Raw genomic sequence first — 21,617 nt, 5'->3', positions numbered from 1 at the left:
ATGGGGTAAGGGGCCTAATAACTGTCATGACACCCTAAGAAATCATGATGCATGTAACAGGAAGATGCCCAAACCATTTGTTGATTGGAGTATAGAAGTAAGGGTTTTGCTTCCCTAGGCATTGAGAAGTGATCCAATATCTTTTACTTATATATGCATCAGAAATAGATGAAACAAAGCTTATTAACCATTGAACTTAAAATCACATAAAACAATGTGAAAATAACAAGATAAGCATGAAACCATGACACAAATATTTGATTACGGAGTTCGTCCAATTTGGACTACGTCCCCGGCCCCTACTCAATAGTGGGGAGGCCTTATTTCATTAAATGGCATAAAAGAGAGAATAGTACAAGCGGCATTCATTTACAATCCTTATACCTACAAGCTGGAATATGGACGAAGAATGGAGAGCTCAACTTCAGAAACAGACAGTACCACCTGAATCCTGGCGAAAAATCATGCACAAACGCATATTCGAACACCGAATTTTGATAATCGGGCTTTCTACACCCTCTCGGAACCTCCCTACTACTCAAGCTGAGGTCTCAGCCTCTTGCCAAGTTAGGTTATTGATGTACGCATTGGTATTCTAAATTATTGTGTCGGTCTCTCCTTTTTCTGATGCGGATAGTCCTTTATATAAGCTGGCAGCTAACTCCTCAATCCCCGAGTAGTTCTCAACAAACGACAAGTATAGCAGGTGGGTTTGTTTCAATACACAGAGATTCTCGGTCTCGGAATAGTGCGTAGGTACATCCCTGTTAAACATGGTAAAAATACCAAAAAAACAGTTCCATAGACTATTTCCTGCTTATCTTCTTAACTGCTCATTAATTCCCTAAACCAACGGCTTAAACACAGAGAATTAGCGCTTAACTCCTTAAACCAGCGGCCTTAATTGACCCGACAGTGCTATGAACAGAGAACCATAATTCATCGATGTCGTTACACCATATCACAAATAGAAAATCAACAGAACTTGCAGATCTTATAGTCTATGCACGCGTCATGTGCAATATGAGATTGAAATATCACAATCGCAATCTTGACCGTCGAGGGCTGATTCTGTACTGCCTTCCCTTTGCGATTTGCGATTGCAATCATTGCATCACAACCCTAACTGTCAAGGGCCGATTCGTAAAAACTTGATCCACCTCTGATCCGCAATATGCGATATGCGATTATCGCATCACAACTTTTCTTGCCTAGGGCTGATTTGAAACCGCTGACCTCTACCTTCTGTGATAAGCGAAATGTGGGACCAATGGCGGCCTACCATTTGGCACTTCCCCATTCGCTAGGAGTTCTGCCATATCATCTTCTCCTGCCATCTATCCAAGTCAAACATGATATTTGACTTGCTCTAACTTCTTCATATGAGCTCAGGTTCGAGTGTCATTCGCATCATTGGAATCAGGATGACGAGCACTTCGATCCGATGCTAAGTTTATCCAGATTCTACCACTTTGAGTTTTGAGCCTTTTTACCATGCCACTGGTACTTTTTAGAGATCCACCTGGATCAATCCTCCCCACTAAGAGCTTTTGGACCGCCAAAAGCCCTTTTAGTCAATTGGCAAGTGAGGAAATTTCTCCCTCAATTTTTCTTTCTCCATCCACCGAGCTTTACTCGGATGCATTCCTTTGAAGCCCACATGAATGTACTCCACCAAAAGTATTAACACATCCAGCACACTACCTGTGTCCTCGCCAAACCACACTTTCAACCACCTGCACGCAAATTGGTACATCCTTTGCAATCATATATAAACCATACATGACTAAAACAACCCCTCACTTGCCAATAGTTTATAGCACACACTCTTTGGCCAAGGATTTCATAATAAAAACCAATACCTCAACTACTCATAATAAAAGGCCACAAACATCATCATTGCATTTTTAAGCGATGGGAAACACATCATCACTTTTACATTAATTTGTAACGCATGACTTACAAACGGTGGCCATAACAAGCTACTACATCTAAAAAAACCATATTTGACTTCGTAAGAAGACCACCATGAATTTGGTGGGTTCGTTTGTTGAACATTTTCACCTGTTGGCTTCTTTATCACTGCTTTCTTGGCATGGAGCATATGACACATGGCTCCCTAGTGTCCCACCTCGTTGTAGTGACTACAACGATTCTTTCTCCTCCAAACGTTATGGGTCGTCTGGATCACTTTCCCCAGATGTGCCTCTGATAAGTGTTAATGGATCCCTCACTGTCACTGGAATGTGATGAGGTGCCCTCATCATCTGCAATTGGTGGGTCGCTGGCTATTTTGGAGAATTCCCCAACTTCCTTCCTGACATACCTAAGTCCTACATAACGAGGAAATTCCTCCACTTTGATGGGGTTTACAATGCCCTAACCATTAATGTTGAGGCCCTTCCCCTGATACCCCATTTTCTTCAATGGTTTGGATCTAATACCTGTACTATGTTTTTCAAAAGCTGTGAAATCATCATTAAGAAAGATACATGAAATCGAAGAGTCACTTTTTACCTCAAGGTGGGTAAGCCGCAACTTTTCTAAGGCCTTGTCCTTAACCTCCAACTGGAATAGCAACCTTTGTTTCTCCTTCTCTTCTTCCTATAGGAGCCTCCTTAGCTCAACATTCTCTGCTTGAATGCTTTGGTTGATCTCCTCAAGTTCCTGGAGTTGTGTTGCATTGGGTGTCCTTTTCATATTTGGTGCAATATCTATTGAAACTTTTGTTTCATCACCCGAATTAGAACCCAAATCGACGGTTCCATCTGTTGCGATCCCATAGATGAAATCTTCCTTTCGTCACCGGAATCTGACCCTAGGTCAATTGGTCTACCTCATTGCAAATCCCACAATTGTGACCTTCTCATCTTCCTCTGGTTCAAACTCGTGATCTTGTTTCATGGTGGTAGTTGTCTTTTGCCTCTCCTTCCTATCATTCTTTTTAGGTCTCAGCTCAGGGTGTAGTTTCCAACAATTCTCTTCGTCGTGTCCCTATTTCTCATAATGTGTACAAGAGGGCTTTACCCCTCTTCTCTTAGTTGTTGTGGTTCTTTTTGGGTGGTCATTTTGTTCATGCCCCCCCTGCTCTCAAGATGCATGGCCTTCATACTGGCCTCATCGATAGTAGTCGGCTCGAACAATAATAATGAATGCCTTATGTAACTATGTAAGGAACCAATATACTTAGTTACAATCTCTGGTGAATCTAATGGAATGCTCAAATTTAATGCTTGTTCCTAAATTCTTCGGTGAAGTTTTGCACATTTTGACCCTTGCTTTTCCTTAGGTGTTTCTATTCCATTAATTCTTTTTGTTTATATCCTAGATGGAAAAATTGATTCTTCAATGCAGAAACAAAATTTGACCATGAAGAAAGAAGGTTACCCACAATTTTTATGCCTTGCAATCTGCTCTCCCACCAAACGAGAGCGGTGCCACTTAGTCGAAGGGATTCCAACTGGATCTTTGTCTCATCTTCTTCAATCTGTTGAAACCAGTAGTAGACCTCAATCTGCCTAAGCCAAGTGTTGAGTTTTTTGCATTAAATTCTCCAACATACATAGGCAAGTCAAAATTCACATCTAGTTTAAGGAAAGGTTTCTTAGATGTATGCGTGGAATCATGATTATAGTGATTAGAAATATCACTTGAAGAAGGAGAGGGAGGAGGCTCTTCTCCACTACCTTCATGATTTTTTGATCCATTGTCATCGGCATCTTTCTTCTCGTGCCCAAGTTCCTTCTCATACTTTGAAAATTGCTTGTCCACTTTCTTTTCCATATTGTAGAATACCTTGTGGAAAATTTGTTCCTCTTCCCAACGAGCTTCTTCATTTGCCATGTTTCTTCTTCATTGTGCACATCCTGCTTCGGGATCAAAGGACTTAAGCATTCCTTCACCTTTTCGCGTCTTGTTCCGGGTTAGCATATACTCATGCAATTCGCATCAACAAAGACCTACTATAATACCAAACTTGATCTAAGATCTTTTACTTATAGATGCATTAGAATTACATGAAATAGATATTATTAACCATGGAACTTAAAAGCACATAAAACAATGAGGAAATAACAAGATAAGCATGAAACCATGACAAAAAGATTTGATTAGGGAGTTCATCCAATTTGGACTACTTCTTCGGGCCCTGCTCAATAGTGGGGAGGCCTTCTTTCATTAAATGGCATAAAAAGAGATAAAAGTACAAGCAACATTCATTTACAATCCTTATACTTCCAAGCTGGAAGATGGACAAAGAATGGAGAGCCAAAATTCAGAAACAGATAGTACCACTTGAATCCTGGTGAAAAATCATGCAAAAACACCTATTTGAACACCCAATTCGGATAATCGGGCTTTTGCACCCTCTCGGAACCTCCCTGTTGCTCAAGGCGAGGTCTCGACCTGCTGCCAGATTAGGTTAATGAGTTGGTGGCTAACTCCTTAATCCGCGGGTAGTTCTCAACAAATGACAAGTATAGCAGGTAGGTGTGTTTCAATACACAAAGATTCTTGGTCACGGAATAGTGCGCAGGTACAACCCTATTAAACATAGTAAAAATACCAAAAAAATAGTTACACGAACTATTTTATGCTTATCTTCGTAACCACTTATTAATTCCATAAATCGATGGCTTAAACAAAGAGAATCGACGCTTAAATCCTTAAATCGTCAGCTTTAACGGACTCGACATTGGTATGAACGTAGAACCATAATTCATCGGTGCCGATACACCATATCGCAAATCGTAAATCAACAGAACCTACAGATCTTACGGTCTATGCACGCAGCATGTGTGATATGCGATTGCGATATCGCAATCGCAATCCTAACCGTCGAGGGCCAATTATGTACTACCTTCCCTTTGCGATGTGTGATTGCAATCATCGCATCACAACCCTGACTACCAGGGGCCGATTCGTAAACACTTGATCCACCTCCAATCTACGATATGCCATATCACAATTGCAACTTGGATCTTGCTGGGGCCGATTCGTAAACACTTTCCTTTTGCAATTGCGATATGTGATTATCGCATCGCAACTTTTCTTGCCTAGGGTCGATTTGAAACCACTGACCTTTGCCTTCTGCGATAAGTGAAATGTGGGACCAATGCCTGCCATTTGGTGCTTCCCCATTCGCTGGGAGTTCTACCACGTCATCTTCTCCTACCACTTGTCAAAGTCAAACATGATCTTTGACTTGCTCTAACTTCTTCATATGAGCTCAGATTTGAGTGGCGTTCGCATCATTGGAATCAGGATGAGGATCACTTCGATCTGATGCTAAGTTTATCCAGATTCTACCACTTTGAGGTTTAAGCCCTTTTACCATGCCAATGGTACTTTTTAGAGATCCACCTAGATCAAGAAGGAACCACAAGACAACCACTTTGCATAATATTAATTTATTATTTCCTAAAGTTAAACTTTGGAAAAAATTGAAATCCTAAGTTAAATTATGATTTATTCTCAACCCTTCATCAAGATCTAATCTCAGTCACTGAAAGTGAAGAAGGTGCTAGATCAAAACTATAAGAGGAGATAGAACCACCAAGTGGTTAGCCAGTTGAGCACAAGAGTGTGTCAAATCAGTGAACAAAGAGACCAAGGTTTCAGCAGATCACAAAGCTTCAACAACCAAGAAGGAGATAGAGTGAGGGCCAAGTTGCTCTTACAACCTCAACACAATTATTCCACTTGTGCATGTGTGTAGGAAGATAGATTTATGCATCCATACATCTTCTACATGTGCGTAAATAAGCATATTTGCACAGTCGTACAACAGATCGATTGCACGGTAGGGAGATCGATTTATCTTGGGAGTTGATTATGTTTTCATTTAAATAAAGGGGTGTTTTCCCTTGTTGTAAATTTCTAAAGGTTATCCTTTTGTTGAAAATAATAAAAGACACACAAATTTGCAAGTTTTCCCCGGAGTTGGGATTTCCTAGGTATATCTTATGTTAGATGCGCTAAAAGGGTTTTCCTTTTGATTACTTTATTTATTTATTGTTGTGCATTGTAAGTTAGAAAACTCAATGTATTTGTAATTTAAGTTTTCTGAATAGAAATTGTTTGTATTTTTGTTTTACATTAAGACCAAGGAAGATGAAGAAAATTTTTCCCTAGCCAACAAAAGGGGCAAGTCAAGGGGTAAAAAGAGCAGTGGTGGTGGAGAGGCAAGTCAAGGGGTAAAAGGATGTTTGTAAGATCAAGTGCTTTTTGTGGCATTATCTCAGGAACTATGCTACTAAATTCCCTAATAGGAAGAAAGGGTCCAAGAAGGACCAATTAGGAGCCTTTAAAGAGATAGATGAGTTTTCTTCTCATTTTGAGAATGAGTTTTAACTCATTGTTTGCATGGAAATGTTAGTGGATATTAGTTTGTGGTATGTGGACAATGGTGTGTCCTATCATATGAAGAGAAACAAAAATTATTTCAACAAATTGTCAGAAATGGACGTGCATTTTGACATTGAGATGGGATATGATGGGAAATATTGGGTCAAGGGTACTGGTACAGTTCAGTTTGAGAGGGATTCTAGAAACCTTTTGTATCTCAAAGATGTCCTACCAATTCTCAAGAATAAACTTGTTTCAATTTGAGCATTGGATGATAAGGAGTACGAGGTGACCTTCCAAGAGGGTAGGTTTTTATAAAACCCTCAAACTCCAAAGTGGCTACACAAATTGGGGTTAGGCACAAGAGCCTATAAAGATTACAGTTTGAGATCTCTGCAAAATTAACCAGCAAAGGGAGTCATGATTCAAGAAAGGAGCCTAGGGAGTTGTGGCATAAGCGGATGGGGCATATGCATCATAGTGTGTTGAAGATTATTAAGGAGATAGTGAGAGGGCTACCTAGACATTTTTCATGAAAAATAAGGATGAGGTTTTATCAAATTTTTTGGAGTTTAAGGCCTTTGTTGAGAACCATACTAGCAAGAAAATCAAGGCGCTAAGGTCTGATAATGGTGGGGAATACAGATCAAACACGTTCAAGGAGTTGTGTGCTAAGGAGGGCATCAGAAGGGAGTTGACTACACTGTATAATCCTTAACAAATGGAGTGGAAAAGTACAATAGTTGAACGACCAAAACCATGTTACATGATCAGGGGTTGCCCATTTTTCTTTGGGTTGAGGTATGAAATACAACAATTTTCTTGTAGAACCGAAGCCCACATAGAGTGTTAGGATGAGTTGCACTAAAGGAGGCATTTATAGGGAAGAAACTGGATATGTCACATTTTCAGATATTCAGTAGCCTGGTGTAATGACATGTACTAGCAGATAAAAGGAAGAAGTTGAATCCCACAATAGAGAAGGGAATCTTCATGGGATACAATGAAACTTCCAAGGCATAAAGGGTATATACATCAGCACTCAAGTATACATTCATCAAGAGAGATGTAAATTTTGAGGAGGAAAGGGATTTGAGCAAGTCCTTAAAGCATGAGAAGGCTACAATGCAGGGGAAGGAGCAGTAGGCTAACAAGCAGGAGGCTTAGCCAACACCTCAGACTATAGTTGTACATGTTGATGGGAAGGTCGAGCAGTATAAGGACGATGGGTATGTAGTTAGATGAAATAGTGGAGCCCACTCAGGGAATGGCTCCCAAAACTAGGAGAAGAAAAGTGAGATGGGAAGAGAAATTGATATAGGAGGCACAACACCGAGCTCGAGTTCCTAGAACATTAGTTTGATATAGTCGACAACCATAGAGGTACACATGATATATGGCACTTATGACTAAGTTGTTGGACATTAAGCCTTTAAGTTGCCAAGAGGTAGCCACTCAATAGGTGTGTAGAGATGCCATGCTGGAGGAGTATGCATCCATCATAAAGAATGATGTTGGGGAGGTGGTGTCAAGGCCGTAAGGAAAATATATGGTGTGCTCTCATTGGGTGTTGGGTAATTTAAGTGATAGTTAAATTATGTCATTAAATTGTCAAACCAAGGTTCATGTACTTGTGAAGTGTATGTAAACTATATATGCTAGGATTTCTCTATTTATTATGAAATTAAATTTTAATTTAATGAAATTAAATGCAAGAAAATCTTGACTTTCTCGAGTTCAATTTCTCATTAAACAGACACACATGTTCTTTCCATAACGCCTGTTAAATTAAAATGGATTTAGAAGCAAACTAATAAGCAAGAACTAGAAATGAAATTTATTCTATTGACTTGGAATAAAATGTATTATATTGACAGAATTGAAATAATTTATTGCAATGAAAAGCAATCTATGGGAAAATTTGAAATTTGCTTAAAAACTATGCTATGAACAAAGAATTGAAATTTCAATCTACTGAATTGAAATAGAAACTAATTTATGAGCAAAATTGAAATTCACTCTAAAAAATATTCAAGTCTATTGTACTTAAATTCAAAACTATTCTAAAACTTCAAAATTAAAGAAATGAATTCAGTTACAAGCCTTGATAGATTACTGGTGTGTGTGTGACCAATCGTGATTATTAAACTCATTCAAATTTAATATTAAGAAGGTCGACTGAAATGAACTAAAGAAGGAAATGTTTTTGGTATTTTTTTAATTTATCACTGAGCATTCAACATGTGTAAAAAAACCAATGTCATATAAAAACATGAAACAAAGCATTAATAGAAAGAGTCTAATTATCTACAAAGAGAAAAGAGGCTACTCATAAAGCAATATTGAATCAATGACTAAACTAACTTACAACTCTTCATGGGGCCCTCCTTTTGGGTATAATAATGAAAACACTTCAATTAACGAGTTGTTGACCCACACATTCGATCATAAAGAGGAAAAAAAGTATTTGTATTAAAAATAGAAGTCTCCAAATAGAAAATGATTACAAAGCTTAAAGATGTTCATTTCCTCACTCCAAGGCTATTTATAATCCCTTTTAGAATAAAAATTTGAAGAGATATAAGCCGAGAAGCTAGTTTATATTTGACAACTAAGTACTTAAATTGAAATAAGAATCATGCTTCTCATGATTGCTATAAGAGAAAATCATTTCAGTTTGTCATATCACAAATTTGGTTCCAAACTTTTCTCGTTCAATCCCATGCTCGCTTGATGATGCCATGATCTTCCTTCAAATTTTGTGCAAGGCTGGAGTATTATAACCAGAGTTGACTTCTAGTTTGACCATCAAATTTCTCGAACCCTGTGGATTTCCACATCGATGTAATAGGTGGATGTCCATATGTTCACCATTTTTCATCTACCTATATGCTTTATTCATCTTTAGACATGTTACAACCTATCTAACCATGGATATAGCTGCAGAATTTATGGTTGGCTGCAGAATCAAAGCAATTCAGTAGCCATAGAGATGTTTTGATTAAATTTCACAAAGAAACTAAAGACTATAAACTATAAATGATTGATACCTTTTATTGTATTTGAGCATATCTAGAGTGCCCCTATAGCTTGAAAACATAACAAAATTATGATAAAAAGGATGGAGATAAAGTAAAGGTAGTGTCTTGTTATCACTCTAAAATCTCTCTAGGGTTGTCATGAAAGAAATGATAAAGGTAACCACAAACCTACTTTTGAGGTCAGGATCTAGCCTTCCTAATGCTCAGAGTGGGCTCTCTCTTTATGATTTAACTTTATTGAGTTAATTGATTTTAGGCTAGTTATTTAAGCTTGATTAGGTTTTGATTTGATTTCGTGGTGGAATCACTAAGTGTCTTTTTACCATTGGGCCATGGAGTTAAAATGTCAAGAAAATAGGACAGAATCAAGTTCTAAAGATAGTGTTCACAAGGCAAGGTAGCTGAGTAAATTCAGATCTTTTAGGCTGGATGGTGAAGTGGTTTTTCAATTGGGGTCAAGAAGCAGTTAAGGATTCCTCAAACCAGATAATGAAGGAAATGAAAGAGGTCAATCGAAACTAGGGAGCAATGAATAATTCCCTACTCTGAATATCAGAAGAAAACATTAAAATGAATAATTGTTCAAGACAAAGTGTACTTAAACAATTTCTGAAGTAAAATTCCAGTTATTTCATTCAAATTTGAAACACATGTATGTTTGTGAAATACTTAAGAAAATAACAATTTGACAAATGAAAGATACTTCACTGAAGTGGCCCAACACATGAATCATGTAATGCAATGCCTTTATTACTCAATCCAATCTGCTGACTTGAAAATTTTTACAATAAACCCTCAAGTTTTCAGATCAATGTAACTATAGAAATGTTCAACAATCCACACCTTAATACTTCAAAAGCAGAAGTATTTATACAAAATTTACAAACTGTTTACAATAAATGTTGTCTCTAACAGACAGGACATTTTTAGACTATAGATGAACTAAAAAGCTCTAACTGCTACAGATTAATAGTTCTAGTGGAATGTGTTGTGCAAATGTTGTTGTTGTGGAAGTGGGAGTAGGTAGGATGTGAACCCAAATTTGTGGTTGTGCTGGCAGATGAACTAGGAGATGTAGATGTATTTCTCTTTTTCTTAGTAATTTACTCAAGTGCTTGTTGATCCTCTGACTTGATAATCTGAGACTTCCCTCACTAATGGTTGATCGTGTCACTGCCCTTTTGTTTTATCATCCATTAGTGTCACAAAATATTTTGGAAAATATATAATAATATATATATTTGAATAATATTTCCAAAATATTTTAAATGAAATTTATAATTAAATTTCTACAAAACCATGTGTTGTTTCCAATCTGTGGTTTTGTTTTCTCTTTCCATGAATTCACAAAACCATGTGTAGTTTTGTTCCTATTACTCCTTCCTCTGTAAATTCATTTTATCTGTATGTAAATTCATTTTACCCTTGTAGAATACCTCGATGGTTTTGCAAAACCATGTGTTGATTTGTATGATTGGAAGAGTATTCGCACTTTACTCTTTTACTTTTACTTGCAACATGTTTTTACACCTGTAAATTGATTTCACCATGCATGTAAATTGATTTCACCATGCCTCTAAATTGATTTCACCTTAATCTTCTTTCGTGAAATGCATTTACATGAATGCTATCTTTTCTCACATGTACATTAATTTCATGTGAAATTTTCCCGCACCGATTTAAAGTGGTAGGTGGTATTATTTTGGAGGATGCGATATAACGTGGGGATGCCACGTAGCAAAAAGGTGGGCTGGGAAAACCACTAATCTTGCATGCTTTTTGAGTGTTGGATGACCTGAGCGCGCGATATGGAATTTTAACCGTTCATTTATTTTTACGAATCTTGAGGAAAGTGAAAATGAAGGGGGTTTAATTCTTAGTGAGGGGTGGGCCATTGGTTGACTTTACAGGGGGAAGAGGTAGTATAGGCTTGCGGGGAGAAATTAATATAAAGTCCAAAACTTTATATTAATAGGAAGTAAGGGGTAAAAAGAGGAATTCTATATATATCTATATCTATCTATATATATATATATATATATATATATATATATATATATATATATTACTTTATGGGATTTATCCCACATTCACAAGGGAACATTCTTCATGATGTAGTTACATTGTGTTTCAACAAAAGTTGATTTATCTTTGTTTTAACAATTATTGCCTCTGTGTAAATGACTTCTTCTCTACTGCTGTATGGAATCTTCTGTTGAGGAAAACCATTGGAGAATATGGAACAAACAGGTTTTTAACTAGTATAAAAATGGTTTGTCCAGGTCTTAAATGATCACCTGCAAAAATAAACCAGTAGTTAATGAAAACACAGTTTCCACAAGGATGTAAAAATGGACTTTAGGGAACTGGGAAATCTATGGATTGAGTCCAAACGGTTTGTCCAGGTCTTAAATGATCACCTGCAAAAATAAACCAGTAGTTAATGAAAACATAGTTTCCACAAGGATGTAAAACCAGTAGTTAATGAAAACATAGTTTCCACAAGGATGTAAAAATGGACATTAGGGAACTGGGAAATCTATGGATTGAGTCCAAACTCTCGAGGTTTTGATTCTACGTTGGCAATGGTATTCTAGGTTTATGTATTTCAAACAGAGGTAGGGGAATGGCGGAATCTCTTTTTGTGGAAACTCTGTAATTTTTTACATTGTGCAGGGGTAGATTAGCAGTTTACCGCACATCAATGGATGATAAGGCTTTCAGGGATACACAGTGTAGCAGTCGGAGGAGGCTTTCGGGCAGGAGGTGACAGTTGGAGGTCAGTCTTCTAAGGGGGCTGTTGTGGAACAGGAGGTGGTTTCAGACAGGAAGAGAAGTTGAAGGAAGAGAGGTATGGTGGATTATCGCGTGGATCAAAAGTGGTAAACGGTTTTTTTGCCGAGGGACGCGATATGATGTGGGGCTGCCACGTAGCGAAAAGGTGGGTGGGGAAAACTGCCCATATCGCGTGCTTTTTAAGTGTTAAACATCGGGCAGTGGAGAACACGATATGGATTGTTGATCGTCAAATCTGAGCGGGGAGATCGGATGGTGAATGGAGTTCGGGGGTTCTGATAGGTGGGACCAGAGGATTTTTAATGCAGAGGGGTTAGATGTATGTGCGACGTCGGGTGATTGAATTTAATTTAAAACTATTAATATGAAAGGGGTCGGGGATTTAAAACAGTGGGGGGTTAGTTAAATGTTAGCGTGGAATAATATAAAGGGTATGGGGTAAATGGGATAGCGGGATGTTAGGGATAGCGGGATGATAAAATACACTAAGAACTAGTGTTCAAACTAATATCGAGGAAGATTTTTCAATGGGGCCCGATAATATTTCAACCATTTAAAACCATGCAAAAAGTGGGTTTTTGCATGTTTCTAATGAAAAGGTAATTAGTAAAGGGGAATACACTTTTCTAAAGGAAAATGTGTTTTCTAACTAGGGAAAGGGGTTTTAGTAAGGGAAAATGAGTGAAGTAATGGGAAAAGGTTTAAAATGAATGGGAAGGGATATTTTTACAAGGGAAAATGAGTTTGGAAGGAAGTTAGTAATATGAAATGAACCAACTGATGCTCTCCATGCCTTGTGAAAACTGCTTCTACCTACCCTTTATTTACCCTAACATTTTCTCTTCATTTATTAGGTGCATTTGAGCTTGCTGACCCTTTTATTTTCTTTTGATAAGAAAACTATCTAATTCTAATCTTATAACGTCCAATGGCTCAGATTAAACTGATGAGCTCATTATTATTCTCTACCTAACTACTGATCTGCTAAGATTAAACAGTTTGGCTAGATCTTTATTCTCTATCTATCAGCATGAAATTTAAATCATGAATGAATCAAGATTAAACTGTTTGATCATCATGGATTGTGGCATTTTGACAAGCTGCACACAATCTTATTTGCAAAAAGTAAACTGAGAGGAGCGACATTTGAATGTGCACACTTTCATGATCTATTTTTATCTATTTTTGGTGGGGTTCATATTTAATATTCTTTTTTATATTTGTTTCTTTTTGTCCTTTGATTATTCTTTTAGGACATACCCTCTTTACATTTTCTAATATGGGAAAACATTTGCAGAAAAGCAAAGGTATGTACAATATTACAAGACTTAACATAGTCAATCTAAAATTATGATCCCTATTATTATAGAAACCTAACATGTCTAAAAGAGGACAATTCAGAATCTTGACAATGGCCTATGCTAATGGGAGCATCGAGAAATATAAGACAAGGTTCATCGCAAAGGGTTTCTCGTAGGTAGAAGGGGTCGGCTACAACAATATTGTTTCTTTAGTGGTTAGATATTCATCTATTGAGAATATCATAGCGATTAAAACTCAGAAGAGGTGGAAGATCCACCAAATGGATGTTAAAACAACATTCCTCAATGGGGTTATTCAGGAGGAGATGTATATTAAGCATACAGAGGGATTTGAGGCATGAAGCAATTAGACTCACATTTTCAGACTCAAGAGAGCCATGTATGGGCTCAAACAATCTCCAAGGGCACAGTATGCTTGGATTGAAAATTACCTTTAGGGATTAGGCTTCATCAAGAGTGAAGTGGACCCCAAATGATACTACATTGTTGTTGGAGGTGAGCAACTTATTCTAGTTTTATATGTAGACAATCTAATTTTGACAGGTGCAGATAAGCCCATCCAAGAGTGCAAGAAAGATCTTGCAAGCGAGTTTGAGATGCGGGATATGGGGTTGATACACTATTCCCTTGGGCTTGGGGTTTGGCAAGGTAATGGGTATATCTTCTTGGGTCAAGGAAATTACGCCCTAAAGATTCTGAGGAGATTTCACATGAAATATTACAAGCCCATGACCACACATCTAATCACAAATTGGAGGAAGATGGATATTATTTATTCATGTAGCTTGGGAGGTACTCCCACACCCTAAGGTACAGGGTTTTGGAGAAGTTGACCAATAAGGACTTTTATGAGAAAGTGCACCCAAGTAGTGGGTTTTTCACCCAAAGTTGTGGGCATGAAACCAAGAGGAGTTTTGATGGTTTGGCCATTGTTGCAAGTGGATCACGCTTAATGGAGCAAGCAAAAACTAAGGCAACCATGGTGTATTTGATCAAATGAAGAAATCAATTTTTCATTTATATGAGATGGGATAATTGACAAGATGTTCATGTCATCTTGGCTTGAAAGGTGCCATTTGGAGGGTTAGCCATTGCTCCAAGAGAACATATAAATAAGATTGAGGCAATTCATTTGATCACACACCACATCATAAGTGCAACACATTATTAGAGAAATTATTCTCAAGTAGTTGCAACCTATAGGAGCGATTCTAAGAGAAGGAAGAATGAGTTCTTTATCATCTTTTTTGTGTTTGGATTGGGTCAAGTTAGACATATGTTGGCCGAGTGTGAGAGGTGATTTTTGTGCATACGTTGGTGGTACAAATATCTTGAGAACATGTCGAAATATTCTTTGTCTATTGCAAGAGGGACAAGCCCTTGTTTGGAGCTAGTCTGAAGTCATATATCCCTAGAAGGTATTAAAAGAAGGTCACATTTCCCTTAAGAAATAACACGGAAGTGCAGGGTTTGTGAAGACGATTTGTGCAAGGATTTAAGTAAGTTTTAAGGCCAGTATTAGGGTTAACGTGGGATATACAGATGCCTTAAATAGGGCCTAAAAAACTCAAATACATGTAGATACATTGGAGGATTTAATGGTAGAAATAAGTCATCCTAAACAGAGGTATGTTTGTATTTTCGTGTTAATGTATTTCTAGGTGATGTAGGTATAGTTTGGATAGATCTGAAGCAACCTATGTATAGTGTTTGGAGGGATGATAGAGAGCTACTTGGAGATCCCTAGTATGTGGAAAAAAGGGAGATTCATAACAGTGTGTGGGAAAACCTGTGATGCCCTAAGAATTGGCTTTTGGAGGTGACTAAGAGTAGTCAAGAGGGCTAGTCATTATGCCCTAGTTCTGTGATTGATGGGTTGAATCAGAGATAAGAAGGAAACCTCCAAGCCCTAAGTCTAGACATATTTGGAGCAATATAGAAGCAAGTAGTGCGAAGCAGTGAAGTCCCTATGTGTTGGTGCCTTTGAAGGACTAAATAGCAGTTAGTGGGCAAAATTGTTTTGGGCCAAAGTTTAGTGACACAAAAGGAGAAGTGATCATTTATAGTGGAAGATTGATGAGATGTAGAAGCAAGCCTTCAAAGGAAGCGGAAGTTGTGTGATCAGCAAGAAGAGGAGGCATTGTACTCACTGGAATTGTTAAGGTAGGTGGACTGAAAGGGTTGTGGAAGCGCTACATCAACAAGTAGGTCAAGTGTACATTTTTCAGGGTAGATTGGTCATCATAGTTATTGATACCAAGCCCTAGTTGTTGTCTTGTATAAGAGATTATTGTAAGGGCCATTATCTCTGGTACGGGATCCCATATAATATTGTATCAAAGATTTGTAATATAACAAGTGTTGGGTTGAAAAATTGTTTTGTGTACTAGTTGATTCACTGTTATTTTTATTTCGTTGTGCAAAATAGAAGTATTTTGGTATTTGAGTGTGTTTGTGATCATGATTTTAGACTAAAACAATATTCTTGAGTGCCATGGAAAATTCAACATATAAATCCAAATCGAAGTGAGTATATCCTTCACTTTACCAGAAGTGAATAGGGTTGTTGATGTATTTAGTGAACACACGGTCAGATTTACATTTTACAGTAAAATCTTTGAGACAATTCATGGTAGATCCTACTACAACACATTGGGTTGTTGCCAAGCATTTATTGAGATATCTCAAGGGGAAAATAGAGTTTGGATTGTGTTATAAATAAGTTGATGGGGTGAGGCTTGAGGGACTCACTGATGCTGATTGGGCAAGGAGCTCCAAAAATAGGAAGAACACATAGAGATTCACATTCAATGATGTATCAATAGTTGTTTCAGCCAGAAGCAAAGATTAGTTGAATTGAGATTAGCTGAGGTCGAGTTTATTGTTTCCAACTTGGTAGGGTGTGAAGCTATCTAGTTGAGGAAGCTTCTCATGGGCTTGTTTGGGAAAGAGTTGGAGCCCATTGTGATCCAGTGTGATAATCAAAGTTGTATAAAGATCTCTGATAATCCAGTGTTTCATGATCGCACCAAGAAAATCAACATACGCTATAATCATATCAAGGATATTTTTCAGAGAGGTATAATAGTTATACTCCAGTACATACCAATAAAGTAGTAGACAACAAACATTCTAACCAAGTCTTTACCAGGGACCAAATTTGTTTACCTCCGAGAGAAGTTGGGTGTAGTGTAGAACACCTTCCTCTCTAAGAGGGAGTGTTGATTGGAGTAGAGAAGTAAGGGCTCTGCTGGCCTAGACTCCAAGGATAGTAGAAGGCCCCATAAGACAATCACTTAGTAGAATATTAATTTTTTAACTATTTTATAAAGTTAGACTTAGGAAAAATATAAAACTAAGTTAACTTATGATTTAATCTCATCCATTCATCAAGATCTAATCTCAATTGTTGAAAGTGAAGAAGGGGCTTAGATCAAAATTATAAGAGGATATAGAGCAAGTGTGTCAAATCAGTGAGGGAGAGACTAGGGTTTCAGAAGATTACAGAGCTTCAGTGACCAAGAAGGAGATAGAGTAAGGGTTGAGCTACTCTTACAACCTCAATGTAGTTATTCCACTTGCACATGTGCGCAGGAAGAGAGATATCTACATCCATATAGCTCACATGTGTGTGAAAATAGGCAGATTTGTATGACCATAAAACAAATCAAGTGTGTAGTAGGGAGATGGATTTATCTTGGGAGCTTATCAATGTTTTCTTGTAGATAAAGGGAAGTTTTCCCTTGCTGTAAATTTATGAAGATTACCCTTTTACTGAAGATAAATAAAGACACACAAAGTTACAGGTTTTCCAGGAGTTGGGGTTTCCTAGGTATATCTTGTGTTCGATTTGTTGAAAGTGTTTGTCTTCTAATTTATTTGTTTATTTTCTGTTGTGCATGCTAAGTTAGAAAACTCAATGTATTTGTAATTTAAGTTTCCAGAACAATAAATTTTTTTATTTTTTGTTTTACGCTTAGAAAATTATGAATCTATTACTTGGTTTTAAGAAAATATGACACCATTATCAAATGTGGGATGCAAGTGAACGGATTTCAAATAGTTATTCTATCGTACCCCCACCTCCTATGATGAACACTCTAGGAGTCAAACTAATTATAAACATGCATGCAACCATTACTCTCCACTCATGTGGGATATGTGGGAGGTAGTGTACATCGTAGTGGAAGCAAATTAATACAATGTCGTTGGTTTCCAATTAGCATGGAGTTCTGGTGATGGAAAATTGGAGGAAAGTCCATGGAACCTAACAGGTCTTGTGGAGTCGCAATCAGTGAGGTGAGCTATCCTTCCCAATTATGACTTCTAATCTCTAGTTTGGTTTTCTTTCTTGTTTGTTGCTTGGTATATCTTGTATGCATATCTAGGGGGGGGCTTTTTCCATTAGAGGGAACAACATTTGGATAAGATGGGTCAAAGGAACACTTTGGGAGTTCGGGTTGCCTAGTTCTACTCCCGTCGCATGCAATAAGTGTGAGAAATATGGTATTGGGTTGAAATTCATTACAAATTTTATTTTTTGGTCCCTCCATAGAGCCTATCGTTAGTACCAGTGACTGGAGGAATCACAAGGCACAAGGTTGGGCCTACCAAACTTTCTTGGAGACTCAGACTTCCTTTTGAGCCCTCCCTATGGCCCAACTTGATAAATAGAGTGATAAATTGTGAGGATTTGACCATGGTGAAATAATTATATTTAAATGACTAAATGGCCACCCAATCATATTTTCCAGGGATACTAGCGATTGTGGGAGAGATGGAAACATAATAGTTGTGGATTGGCAGATAATGGGCATCACAACTTGAGTTTACTGGCATGTAACAACATTGGATGAGAATTATAGGAGTATGTGTGATATGCTAAGGACAGATTCTTGGGGGAAATTGTGTGGTGATTTGAATAAGGTGGTGGCTTTCCCTAGATAGGACAAGGAAATATGAGGTAAGGCAAAGAGAAAGTTTGGGGCGAAAATGTCAGAGAAAATCCAAATAGTTGCAGATGCAAGGAACAAGTCACTCATCTAGTGGAGAAAATGGAAGCCCTCCAAATTGAAATGATGATGATGAACATGAGACATCAAATGGAAACAAGTTTGAATGTACTCGAAGAGTTTCAAAGTCTAAAAGATAAGACAACCCGAAAAATGGATGAGATAGAGGAACTTCACCAATAGATTGTGAACTTACAGGAACAAATTCAAATTCTGAATATTGATCTAAATGAATCAAGCTATGGAAGTTTGAGGGAGGTGAATTAGTGTCCAAAACTCAACGGGACACTAGAGGAGGAGGGTAAGGATTCAAAATGGTCTATGTATTGTTGCAAATTTTGCTTGTTATTAGGAACTTATTATTGAATATATCCATATAGGAATGTAACCAATTGTGTGAAACTTTGTAAAATTAGAAGTCACAGAAGTCTACAGTAAGAATAAAAATAAGAGCTAGTTTAATGACAGACACTGTATCCCCTCAATATCCATTATGACCAGGCACAAACTTAATGTGACACAAATACTCATTTCTGTTTAAAAAAACATAAATATTATGAAAAATATTTAAAATAATAAAAGCTTTATATAAAATATTTTGTCAATTGGGATTAACTCAGGTGGTTGAACGGAATGATTGTTATCCTATCCACCTAGATTCAAGTCCTTGCTAGTGACATGTTGAGATTTGATGACTATTGAGCATAAAAACTCTTAAGTGAGTATAATTGTGGGTTGGTTTGGTACCAACAACCTTGTTCTTGCCTTTAAGTTGAGAGAGAGGATATTTAATAATAATTATAAAATATTTAATATAAGAAAAAAATATAATATAATAAAAACTTAATATATATATATATATATATATAGATATATATATTGTTGCATAACCATTTAAATTAATATGAAAAAATATTTAAAGCATTAAAATTTCATATTATTATGTCAGTGCCATAGCAATGACATATAGAGACAGTGTTTTGCAATTAATTTGAACCGTACAAAGAAATTTTCAAAAAAATTCCTTTTTTACATCGTTTAACTTTGGGGTTTTGGGGTTTTCAAGGCAGTGACATCGGCTTGCTACCACCACCAAGGCTCCAAAGCCTAACATAATGTGTAAGAATTGTACCTTCTCCCGTTCTCCTGTCCTATACGAATGATTCTACGTTGTTTTTTCAATTTGAAAAGTATATAACTAACGTGTGACTATTAGTTGTGCAAAAGCCTCTTTTAGCGGAAGACTAGGTCTGGTTTCCATGGAAAAGTAAGAAGTTGCCTTTCTTTTCTTTGGAGTGTATTCTCTACTAGTTTTTCGTTTCCCTTGTAACTTCCTCACTACGTATGAAGTTGTATGTAGTATATCAAGTGTTATAGCTTCTGATGTTACGAATATGTAGAAATTAATGCATAGAAATTATAGCTTTTGGTGTTACTTGTATGTAGAAATTAATGTGTAGATTCGAAAATGCTCATGAAATTTACTAAATCATGAGACTCAAACCTACTATACTGATCTACGAAATTTAATTCGCCATATAGAACACAAATCATAGACATGCAAAAGGAAACATCACACATGCACAAATATTTATCCTGGGGAAAACAATTGCTCAAAAACCCTTCCTATATGTATTGCATTAATCAGGGAATAGAGATGGAATACATATGCTTGCTCAAGCCTGAGCATAACCTGCAAGTGTATAGTCTATCCCTATGCCTGACTGACTGACTCTAGCCAACACAACCAATTTTCAAGCCCTCCAAGCTCCTCTTTCCTTGTGTTGTTCCTTGAGCAAATTAGCCCCTATTATTTGGGAAAATCCCACTATTGAATTATGCAATTCCTGTAGGTCCTTCCTATGACTACTTGCACCACCTGTACACATGTGAATATGATACAATTGATAGCACATTGCCATGGAATCTCCATCTCAACTGGATAACTCAAATTCTCTGCATGCAACAATTATTTTAGGCTGATTGATTATTTAACTGGTTGATAACTGAGTGTGGTCGAAGTTCCACTTCCACAACTTTACCTCCACTAATTCTTCAGACAATTAGAACTAGTTTAACTGACAATAACTCAATTTATATTAAATACACTGATACAAATTAGCAATAAATCATGCTAAACTAAACTCAAGCTTCCCCAACTTGAATTAACTGAGTTAACTGAGTGAAAAGTGCCATGCCACCTCAGTTAACTACCTCCAAGATTTCTGCTGAAATTCAAATTCAAATTTTCTCTATTTTGACTAAGGCAAAGCCAAATTGAGTTTTTCTTAATGCATTTTCAACACTCCCTCTCAGCAAGAAAGGTATTATCAAACACCCCTATCCTGCACCTATGGAACTCGAACTTCCCTCTTTACAAGGCCATTGTCAAAATATCAACATCTTGTTCCTCTATCGGAATGTACTGCAGTAACATAATCCGCCTCTGCACGCAATTCCATAAATGGTGATATCGAATATCTATATGCTTGGATTGATCACAAAAAACAAGATTTTCAAAGAGTTTGATGCAACTCTGATTATCATAGTAAATCACAGTTTGATCCATCATCTAACCAGACAATCCAACAAGTATCTTTCTATTCCAGATCACTTCACGTGTTGCTTGAATTGTAGCCATGTATTTTGCTTTTGTGAAGATAAGTGCCACAGATATTTACTTCCTGATGTACTAAGAAACCGTTGTGGACCCAACACTGAAAATTCCATCTGATGTCCTCTTTTGGTCTAATGGTCTCCCCACCCAATCTGCATCTGTGAAGCTACACAGCTTCACTCCCTTTGTCCGTTTGTACCATAGTCCAAACTGGGTAGTGCCTTTGTGGTACCATAGAACATGCTTAGTTGCCCTCCAAGACATTTTGGTTGGCCTAACCATAGCTTGGCTCGGCTAGTTGAATGCATAGCACATATTTGGTCGTGTGTTCAGAAGGTACATGAGTGAACCCATCAACTTTCGGTAAACAGTAGCATCCACTTCCTCGCCTGAAGTGGAATCCTCCTTCCTCTAGTTGGTCGCTAGAGGAGTCTCCATGGTTTTTCACTTGTCCATGTGAAAACTATGAAGTATCTCGTTGGCA

The sequence above is a fragment of the Pinus tabuliformis genome, chromosome 6 (genome assembly GCF_031772625.1).
Source record: "Pinus tabuliformis cultivar Carrire ecotype Pingquan chromosome 6, CPIR1, whole genome shotgun sequence".
NCBI lineage: Eukaryota > Viridiplantae > Streptophyta > Pinopsida > Pinales > Pinaceae > Pinus > Pinus tabuliformis.
This window is presented reverse-complemented; position numbering follows the sequence as displayed.